This window comes from Pseudorasbora parva, chromosome 1 (assembly GCF_024679245.1).
Source record: "Pseudorasbora parva isolate DD20220531a chromosome 1, ASM2467924v1, whole genome shotgun sequence".
NCBI lineage: Eukaryota > Metazoa > Chordata > Actinopteri > Cypriniformes > Gobionidae > Pseudorasbora > Pseudorasbora parva.
In genome coordinates, this window is record NC_090172.1 from 38,364,486 (window position 1) to 38,374,662 (window position 10,177).

The 10,177-nt window shown below is 42.8% G+C and overlaps 1 pseudogene; it reads left to right on the forward strand.

The window, feature by feature from the left end:
• Window positions 1–214: 214 nt before the first annotated feature.
• The window catches only part of LOC137045333 (octapeptide-repeat protein T2-like), a 46,674-nt pseudogene continuing 36,711 nt past the window's right edge, over window positions 215–10,177 (forward strand).

Sequence of the window (10,177 nt, forward strand, 5' to 3'; positions counted from 1 at the left end):
CCCACACAGCTGCCCCCTGGCGACGGGAGGGTAGGAAAGGAGTGACAAGGCCCGTGGGCGTCGCACACTGCCAACCTGACCCTCTTGGGGCCCAGAGAGAGAGGAAATTGCTCTTTTGGTGAAAATGTGGGTACCGCTGGACTCCGGAGAGCCAGCGGCAGAGATGTTGTGACCAGTGTTGCCCCCCCGGTCCTCCTCCGGGGGGGTGGGAGGGATGCGGACATCATCTCCCTCAGAGCAGCTCCTCTTCTCCCTGGGCTGCCCGTCTCAGGGCCGCTTCCCCTTACGCTTGCCGGTAGGTTTGGCGGGCCCTTGGACGGGTTGGGCGGCCCCCTTGCGTCCGGCGCCCTGCTTCGCGGGTGGAGGCTGCTGCTTGGGCTTGGCAGGGGCGGAGGCGGACGCTGGAGGACGCCCTCGGCGACGAGCAGACTGGGGGGCTGCCCCGGGCGGCTGGGTGGAGGCAGCAGCGGGCCGCCGGGGCAGGATGTTTTTGATGGCCTCCGTCTGCTTCTTGGCCACCGAGAACTGCTGGGCAAAGTCCTCGATGGCGTCGCCGAAGAGGCCGGCCTGACAGACAGGGGCGTTTAGAAACCGAACCTTGTCCGAATCCCGCATGTCTGTCAGGTTCAGCCACAGGTGGCGTTCCTGGACCACCAAGGTGGACATCGCCCGACCCAGGGAGCGGGCCGTGACTTTCGTCGCCCGGAGGGCGAGGTCCGTCGCGGCTCGCAGTTCCTGCATAACTGCCTGGTCGGAACCACCCTCGTGCAGTTCCATGAGCGCTTTGGCCTGGTGGACCTGCAGGAGCGCCATGGCATGCAAAGCTGATGCAGCTTCTCCGCAGGCTGCGTAAGCCTTGCCCGTCAAGCCGGACGAGAACTTACACGCCCGGGAGGGGAGACGCGGGGCGTGCCTCCAGTCCGCAGCGGTCTTAGGACACAGGTGCATCGCAACCGACCGCTCGACTGGAGGGATCCCCTCGTAGCCCTTAGCTGCACCACCATCGAGAGTGGTGAGGATGGAGGAGTCAGTCGATCGCTGGCGTACGCTGTACGGCGCTACCCAGGACTTCGTGAGCTCCTGATGCACTTCCGGGAAGAAAGGCACCGGGGCGGGACGCTGAGAACCAGCGCGACCCGTCCCGAGAAACCAATCATCCAGCCGCGAAGGTTCGGGACGTGGTGGAGGGTTCCACTCAAGCCCGACACCTGCGGCGGCCCGGGCAAGCATAGCCGTAAGTTCCGGGTCAGACTCGGGCAACGCTGTCACACCCGAAGGGGGCAACGCAGCCGAGTCTTCATCCTCGGAACCCATTAGCTCATCCCCCGATGCAGCAACCGACATCTGGTCCTCCGCCGGAGCCCCAAAAGAGACGACTGGCGCTCCACGTGGGAGGTCAGCGCGCCCTTCCGGAAGCTCCACCGGTACAGTGGAGGGGGGAGGGGCCCGAGGAGCCGTGAGACCCGTCGGGTTTACCCTGACCGACACCCTCAGGTCCCCACCAAGGTCATCAGCCAAAGTAGTAGCCCTCTGCTTTGCAGCTGGAGGACCACTAGATCGGGGGATGGACGATGGTGTTCCACCTCTTCTGAGGTACTGGAGACGGGACCGCAACACTGCAATGGACATATTCCCGCAATGGGAACATCTCTCATCCACGAACGCAGCCTCAGCGTGCTGTGCGCCCAGACACGAGAGACAACGAACGTGTCCGTCAAGCGGGGACAGAAATCGACCGCACCCAGAAACACACGGCTTGAATGACATCTTGAAAAAGACGCAGGGTCAAACTGTGTTGCTCTTTTGTGAATGGAAGTTTTGCTCTTTTAGTGCTGAAGCACTCAGGGAGATGACCGCGGCTCCACGCAGTTCGATAGTGCAAGCCTGCGTGAGCTCTCAGTGATATGTATGTGTGAGCGCCCAGCGAACCAACTGTAATGTGTGTGTGTAAGGAAACGCTCAGCGAACCAAAGCTCTTTGTACACTCTATCACTGAAGTGGACGGTCTCTCGCTGACGCGCCGTATCACCCGCACTGGCAAACTCTTTCACAGGAATATTCACGACTCGTAGTCAGAAAGCTCTTCGTAGAAAACAGCAATGAAGACTGTTCGGCTCCGAAGTAGAAAGCGCTGATCTACCATTCCACTTCCTATTTATACCCGCGCTGCGGGGCGGAGCGTGGAATGCGTGATCGCATGCCAAATTTCATTGGCTCGTTGTTAGATGCTCGAAGTAGGATTGGTCTCTAAAGTAAGATCCCATTCGTCGGTTCAGTTCTGACGTACGTCGAACGTGACCGACTGAAAGGGAACTCAAAATTTTAAGGCAACCAGGTAACTTTTTTTCTAAATATTTTTATAGTGTATATAGAGGCCTCTTTACTCCACTGCAAGACATTGTTATATACACTGTAATAAAAAAAAAAAAAAAAAAAAAAAAATAAAAAAAAACATTAGTTGGCCAAATTGAATTTTTGTTAATAAAATTGCATCAATTCACAGAAATTCAATTTGGCCAACTGTAAAATTTAGATGTGATCAGTCACTAGAACATTTTCAATTGTAGCTGAATTTTATTTTATTTTCTTTAGAGTGTAATGTCACAATTACTATGATGTTGCAATCATGGTATAAAGATGCTTTCATGAAAAACAATATTGCAATTGCAAAATATAAAGGCACATTGTGAGATATAAAGTCGGAATTGCAAGATAAAGTCACAATTTCAATATATGAATTTGCAATTACAAGAAACAGTCTCAAGAGCAATATATAAAGTCACAATTAGGATATATGAAGTCACTTAAAATCATTAAAGTCATAATTACCTTTTCTTTTCTTTTTTTTCTCTCTGAAGTGGAAACAAGCTTCCATAAAATCTGGACCTAGCATGACTTTATAATAAATAAATAAACAAATACAAATTTCAACTGAACTTGACATCCAAAGATCACAAATCTTTTTGGGTTCCATGTGGAAAAAATTCATACAAATGTGATGTATGACAGAATAAGAATGACAGAATCTCGGTCTGAATTTTTTCACCTAGAACTTAATTATCAAATATATTGATTGTTTTTTGTTTTCTTTTTTGTATTGAAAGTTGCATTTAATATCGGCTCGCCTCAATGGACACTTCTGCAAACAGTCCACACATTCTAAATGAAGTTCAAACTCAAGACAGTTATTCTGATCATATAATCCCTGATTCCGCTCCGAGAAAAGCCTAATAAAAACCTCGTTTTCACACACTACAAGCGGTTCTCTATTCAAACCTGCAGGCTCTACGTCACACCAGCAGCTGTTAAGTCATCTGAAGTTTCACTTAATTTTTTATAGTCGGCCATCACACGTTTGGCATGCAATGCTCTGGCGTGTAGTGTTGGGTTCCCATTGTGAATTTTGAGTATTGTCTAACAGAGAGAAAAAAGAAAAACACCATTCAATGCACAAATCCCCTTTGGAGCCAGAGACAGAGACAATGCCACTCCAACGGCTAGCGTCTGCAATGCGATGCAATACTTACACACACAATACAGTGTGTGTGTGTATGTGTGTGTGTGCGTGTTTGGGCTAGTACAGTGCTGTGTTTTCATAGCTCAAACCGGCTACCTCCCGCTCACCTCTGGAAGACAAGGTTAAGACGGATGGGCCTAATTAAAAAAAGCCCCTGTCTTCAGCTGAAAGGCAGCAGGTTTCTTTTACCGGCTCTATTGTGGCTGTAATTATGGGGTGAAGTGATTAGTTCCCCCTGAAGGCAGAGAGGTGACAGACAGGCGAGCCTGCGTAACCCAAGTAACCTTTCAATATTACAGCCCTGGCCCATTGTGACGCCAGCAGAGAACTAATTTCACCCAACGCGCTGACTCCAGATCTGCATCTCCGTTATGCTTTATACGCCGAGTTATGTCCCTCTTAATCTCTTATTTTATTTCTCTCGCTGATCCAGCTCTATCGTATAACAGAACATTAAAAATACCCGCTGTAAGTATGCACACTTCAAAGCTAAAGGTTAATAAGGAGGTCCCTTGTTTTTCTGAATGCTCCTGAAACATTGCTCTTGGCACAAGGGGGAAGGAGGATGTCCAAAACATGGTCCACCCAGCCAAATAGATCCATGGGCCAGACAGAAGAGTCTGAGCAGATGACACACTACTCAAGCCATTTAGCGCGCCAGGCATTGCCAGTCTTTGTGTGAAGACGCATGTATAGAAGCACTGTACATGTAGGTACAGTACATATATGAATCAGTGAGTGTTTGTGTCTGTCTGTGTGTGTGTGTGTGAATGTATCTGGACGGTATGCCAATCAGGCCGATTATCATGCCAGCCGGTGCCATCGTTGGGCAGGGCCCTGGCGAGACGCTGCGAGTGAGATACTTGCCACACGCTTTGAAGAATAGCACTAATCTGTGTTTATTAAGTGTGGGGTAACTCGAGTCCAGAAGATTAAATAGAGATTTGAGGCCGGAGCTGAAGCACCACATCACATGCGCTTTCTCTCCGTCTGACCACACAGGAGCATATGGAGAGAGAGGAGGTGTGAAAGACTCATGCTGCCGTGAGGAGAGCAGCTGCCAATCACAGGCCTGAGCCACTAACGAGGGTTTTCTCTTCCTGGAGTTTCTCAATGACTATGGCACAAGAACAAAGATCAAAACATGCCCAATGATATGCTTGCAAACACACACACACACACACACACACACACACACACACACACACACACACACACACACACACACACACACACACACACACACACGTGTGAGCGCTTCAAACTAAAAGCGTGGACTGTTGGAAGTATATCTGTCTCTCAAAAAAAAGCTTGTTTTCGTTGTTGCACTGTATGGCATTACAAGTATGTGTGTGTGCCTGTGTATGTATTTAATAAGCTGTAATTTACATAGTATACAGGCTGCAAAATCACTCCAATTATTTATGGACAACAGCACTGATTGGATGATTAGAATGAGAACACGCATCTGCTCCCTGACACGTATTATTAATGGCGGCTTTGCTGTGCTGCTCACTGTAACTGCAACAAATGAGTTCATGAAAAAAGACCATTTGAAATGCATAGCCAAAACAACAAAAAAACACATTATATGAAAAAGTATTAAAAACAGAAAATTAGCTTTATGGTTGGGACCATTAAACATTCCTCCTTGTACTCAGCTGTCACTGGGTCCAGCTACAAAATTAACTGAAGCACATAAACTACCGATCAAATGTTTGGTGTCAGTAAGATTTTCTTTTTTCTTTTCTTTTTTAATTTTTTTTCAGCAAGAACACATTAAAGTGATTCAGCTTTGCCACTAAATACATTTGGGGATGTCAGTCGATTAACTTAATAATCTAAAAAAAAATCTGTAATTAATCACGATTAAAAACATTGGAGTTTTTAATAGTTTTATATTGTAATAATTTCAATTTCTCGCCAAATTAATGTAAGTACAAGACAGTATTTAAATATTTGTTGTAATGGCATTTTATTATGAATGAATGCCAGGATCACTGATAATAATACTGCTACGGATTAACATTACAGTATAATTGGAAGCTATCAATTCCAACACTCATTAACTCTTTAAAAAAATAACTAATTTTTAATTTAGGTGTACTTAAAACAATCTACGCAATAAATATCATATTTACCTGTGGTCTTCCTACCTGCTAGACATATACAGAAATGTAGTACAGTATAATAAACACCTTTCTTAACTGCATAAATTATAAATTAATATAGATGAATCCTTATTAAAGCTACAGTTTTCTCTCTTACCTTTGTTCTTCGATTAAAATGACATATCACAGTAACTTGTTTATTAGGCTACTGTCACTTTTAAGATCTCACAACTCTTTAAGTTTATGTAAGACGTTACTTAAAGGTGAACATTACTTTACCCAAAAAATGAAAATTACTTTACCCTCAAGTCATCCTAGGTGTATATGACATTCTTCTTTCAGATTAACTCTTTCCCCTTCAGCGTTTAAAAAAAAAGATGCCAACCACCGCCAGGGTTTTTGACAATTTTCACAAAAATTTAATAGCCCATAGAATATTTTGTTCAAAATAAAAAGCTGACCCTCTTCTTTTAAAAAAATAAAATAAAAATAATAATAATAAAAAGAACAGTTTTATTCTAGCTTCATGCATTCCTTTTTTATCAACACTTGAATATGGGTAGGTTTCATTAAAAAAAGCTACATTTTGAACAAAAAGCTGAGAAAATCACATTTTTGTGAAAGACTGTTTCCAGATCAGATTCAGAGCGACAATCAAACGCAGATGGGGGAGATCGAGTCCATCAACACTCCTAATGCTTGCACAGTCATGTCGCTCATCCTGGGTCCACATTTCATTCAGTAACATTAGGTTTTGATTCATATGCTGTTTATTGATGATGATCAGGTTATTTTTCATATGCATATGATTACATGCGATCGTTCGGTTCACTGCGTCTTACTCGCGTGTGTTTTGATCAGGAGATTCAGTACTCTCATTCAGAAGATGCGCGATAGCGCCCCCTAGTGTCTGACAGCGAAAACACGCAATCCCGGAAAATTCCGTTATTGGCCTGGAAGCGCTGTCTCACAAATGACGGAAATGTCTGTGTTTGGTGGGGAAAGAGTTAATGAATTCAGAGTTATAATAAAAATGTTCTGTACAAGTAAAATGGCCATAACATTAAAAATGTTATGCATGTGCATCAATCTTTCGTGACTGGCTGTCACTTTTACTTTCGGTTTGTTTATTTTATTATTAAAGTGTTTGAAAGGTTCACCAGATCCCGCCTCCTTCTTCCCTGATCTCTTAAACTTGTTACACAGAGAAATAAAACAAGAATCAATATCGGCGTGGCGTTTTTGAGATGGAGAGAGCTACACGACAAACTTAATGCACAAAAATATTTACACATTGCAATGCAAATACTGTGGGTTCGTTCAATTTTACTGTTAGTACAGTTATTTTAAACATGTAAAACTGTGCAGCATTAACCCAACAAATCATTTGAGAAATAGTCACATATCAGTAATAGGCCAATATAGCATTACATTTCACATTCCTTGCAATTAATTCATTATGATGACATAAAATAGTGTCATTAAACATACAGGTAATACAAAAACTAATTCATTACCCCATCAGTGAACATAATCTGCGGATTCCATAAATCTCTAAATGGTGAAAACAACATCTCCCATCATTCCACTCTCCTTCATAACATCAACAAGCTTTGCCATTGTTGTTGTTTTGAAAATGTGATCTCTGGCGGTGAAAACTTACATATTGTACCTTTAAATGTGTTAAAAGCATTTCCATGACTAAGAGTGTGGTTTTATAATGCAACGCTAGCCAAAGGATAATAGAAAAACAGATGCAGCGTTAAGTACAATAAACTGAAATAAGTAATTGCATGCTTTAAAGAGATCATTTTGAAAGCACTAAATACATTACATTTTCAAATATGTTCAAATAGAAAATCTGAAACATTGTGGTCATAATCAATTCTAGTCAGAATATGAGTCTGAAACTGTTCCATTGGGCTGTGATTATGGGGCGTGTCTCAACCGAACCAGGAAAGACATCAATTGGATAGACCTACAACCAATCAGAACAACAAAGCAACGCATTACGCTAGTTGTCAAATGTCAACAGAACTCAACTGTACTGTGTTGCCAAGTCTGCGTTTTTTTCCGCGGATTGTTTTCCATGTCCGCGGATAGAAGCGACTATTATGTGATATATAGACCCAGGAATGCGAATTTTAGCAGCAACCTTGCCAACATAACACACATTTTAACCCTCAAACGCCTTATCTTTTTTCTCCGGAGAACCTATTGGGCTTGTTCTGGGCTAGTAGTTGGCGGGTTTTGATGTAAAAAAGCCCGCCCTGATGATTTCATTGGTCAGAACAGTTTCTGTTCGGGGATAATTACTCCTCGAGTCCAGACCAAACTGCCCGAGCTCAAATGTTGTGGGCGAGGCTGAGTTCGGCTGGCATCCAGGCTAGTGAAACATTTTAAATAAAAAAACAATGTGTGCATATTACATTGTCTGTCAATTTGATGGATTTTCTTTTTTCTTTTTTTCTCTTCTTGAACATGCTCTTGACCTGTATGTAAATGATATGTAATCCAACTATCATAGCCATAGTTAGCGGGAAATCTTCCATTGTTATCTGCCACAACAATAATGTAATATATCTGAATGATCTTCATTTAGGGAGTTTTCTCAGCAAAACAAAAACAAATATTGGCTGTTATTCGTTCGAGAGGTCATGGTAAAAATGATAGAAAAAAATTACAGACCTAACATACATCTCAAAGTAGCTTAAGAGGGTTTTTTTGACGACTCTTTATTGCTGTCTAACTCATTCTTGATTGTTTGCTAGATCTTGGTTAATTACCTGGCTGATAAGATAAGCATGATGGAGCTCTGAAGTAAGCCTACCCGAAAGAGGCCAACGCTACTGACAATATACACCTTTCACAAGCACCTAGTCCATGTCTACATGTCTTAAACACACAAAATAAAAGCAACAGGATGAGTAGTGAAGCCTGAACCCCTGTGTGGGTGATACCTGAGGTGGTAGGGGTGGCGTGGAGTGTGTAATTATGAGTATGTTATGCATTAGTGCGCATCCTTTGAAGTGCTTCTGCTGTTCAGGTACACACTTTAATTAGCACTGGCCTATTTTCTTCCTCGGAAAGGAGCATTCCCTGATAGGGGTGGTAAGAAAGAAAAAAAGAAAGAAAGAAAGAAAGAAAGAAAGAAAGAAAGAAAGAAAGAAAGAAAGAAAGAAAGAAAGAAAGAAAGAAAGAAAGAAAGAAAGAAAGAAAGAAAGAAAGAAAGAAAGAAAGAAAGAAAGAAAGAAAGAAAGAAAGAAAGAAAGAAAGAAAGAAAGAAAGAAAGAAAGAAACTCTGGTTGATCTGGACTCAGCGCATGATGGACATTCATCTTTCACCTTGCATTATAGGTGTGCATTCACAAACACAACAAGCGAGGACAGACAGCCTGTCCACTGCAAATGCAAGCATTTCTTATCGGTTCTCTATCTGCCATACACCCCCTTTTTCCCAAGACACACACATCATCTTCATTAGTATCATCATCATCATCATCATCATAGTCAGCATCATTGTTAGCCTTCCACCTACCCTGAGTATCTCAGAGCACACAAACACACACCCACAGTCCTCCACCGGGGTACCTGTGCTATCAGCACCCTGAGAGTGAGACAATGGAGTAATACTGCGGTGTGCTGACTCTATCAGATAGAGGTGAGTGGGAGAGAATGGAGAGTTAGACAGAGGCCCTTTATCAGTGAAGGATCACATTTCAATATTCAGCAGCGCTCCCAGATAAAACCAGTGCTGATGAGAGCACACTGATGGGCTGATACCGGCCCAGTGAAAAAATGAAAGAGAAGGATGGATGGTCTGCAGAGAAAAGAGGAGATGGACAGTAGTTTTCAGCACTGCGGCTAAAAGCCCTCACAGCAGGTGGTGATTAATGTGAAGGAGTGTCCGAAGGTCATAGACTGGTCTGAGCTGCTGACCGCTCTTAAGAGAGGTCACCCACCAAACCATCCGTCACACACACTATGACTTTAATGAGCCAGACCAAACACATCAATGTACATGCAACACACACACACACGCACATGCAAGCATATATATATATATACACACACACATTTTTACATTTAATCATTTAGAAGACACTTTTATCCAACGTGACTTACAAATGAGGAGAGCAATAGAAGCAACTAAACAAACAAGGGCAACAGCCTGCTGGTACTGTTGCAAGTCTCAGTTAATTGAGCGCATTACACAGTACAGATACACTTTTTTTATTTAAATTTTTTATAAACAAACAGTAAATTGATTTGGATAGTTAAGTACTAGTCTTTATTGGTCAGGTGCTGCTGTGTCTTAAGATGTTTTTTTGAAAATGGCTACAGACTCTGCTCGAATTGAGATCAGGTGGAAACAGTCCAGGAAAAGGTTGATGAGATTATATACCTGCCAAGGACCATATATATATATATATATATATATATATATATATATATATATATATATATATATATATATATATATATATATACAACAGAATAGCAAAAAAAGAATAGAATCATAGTGTTCTAGGCCTCATCCTGACTGTGA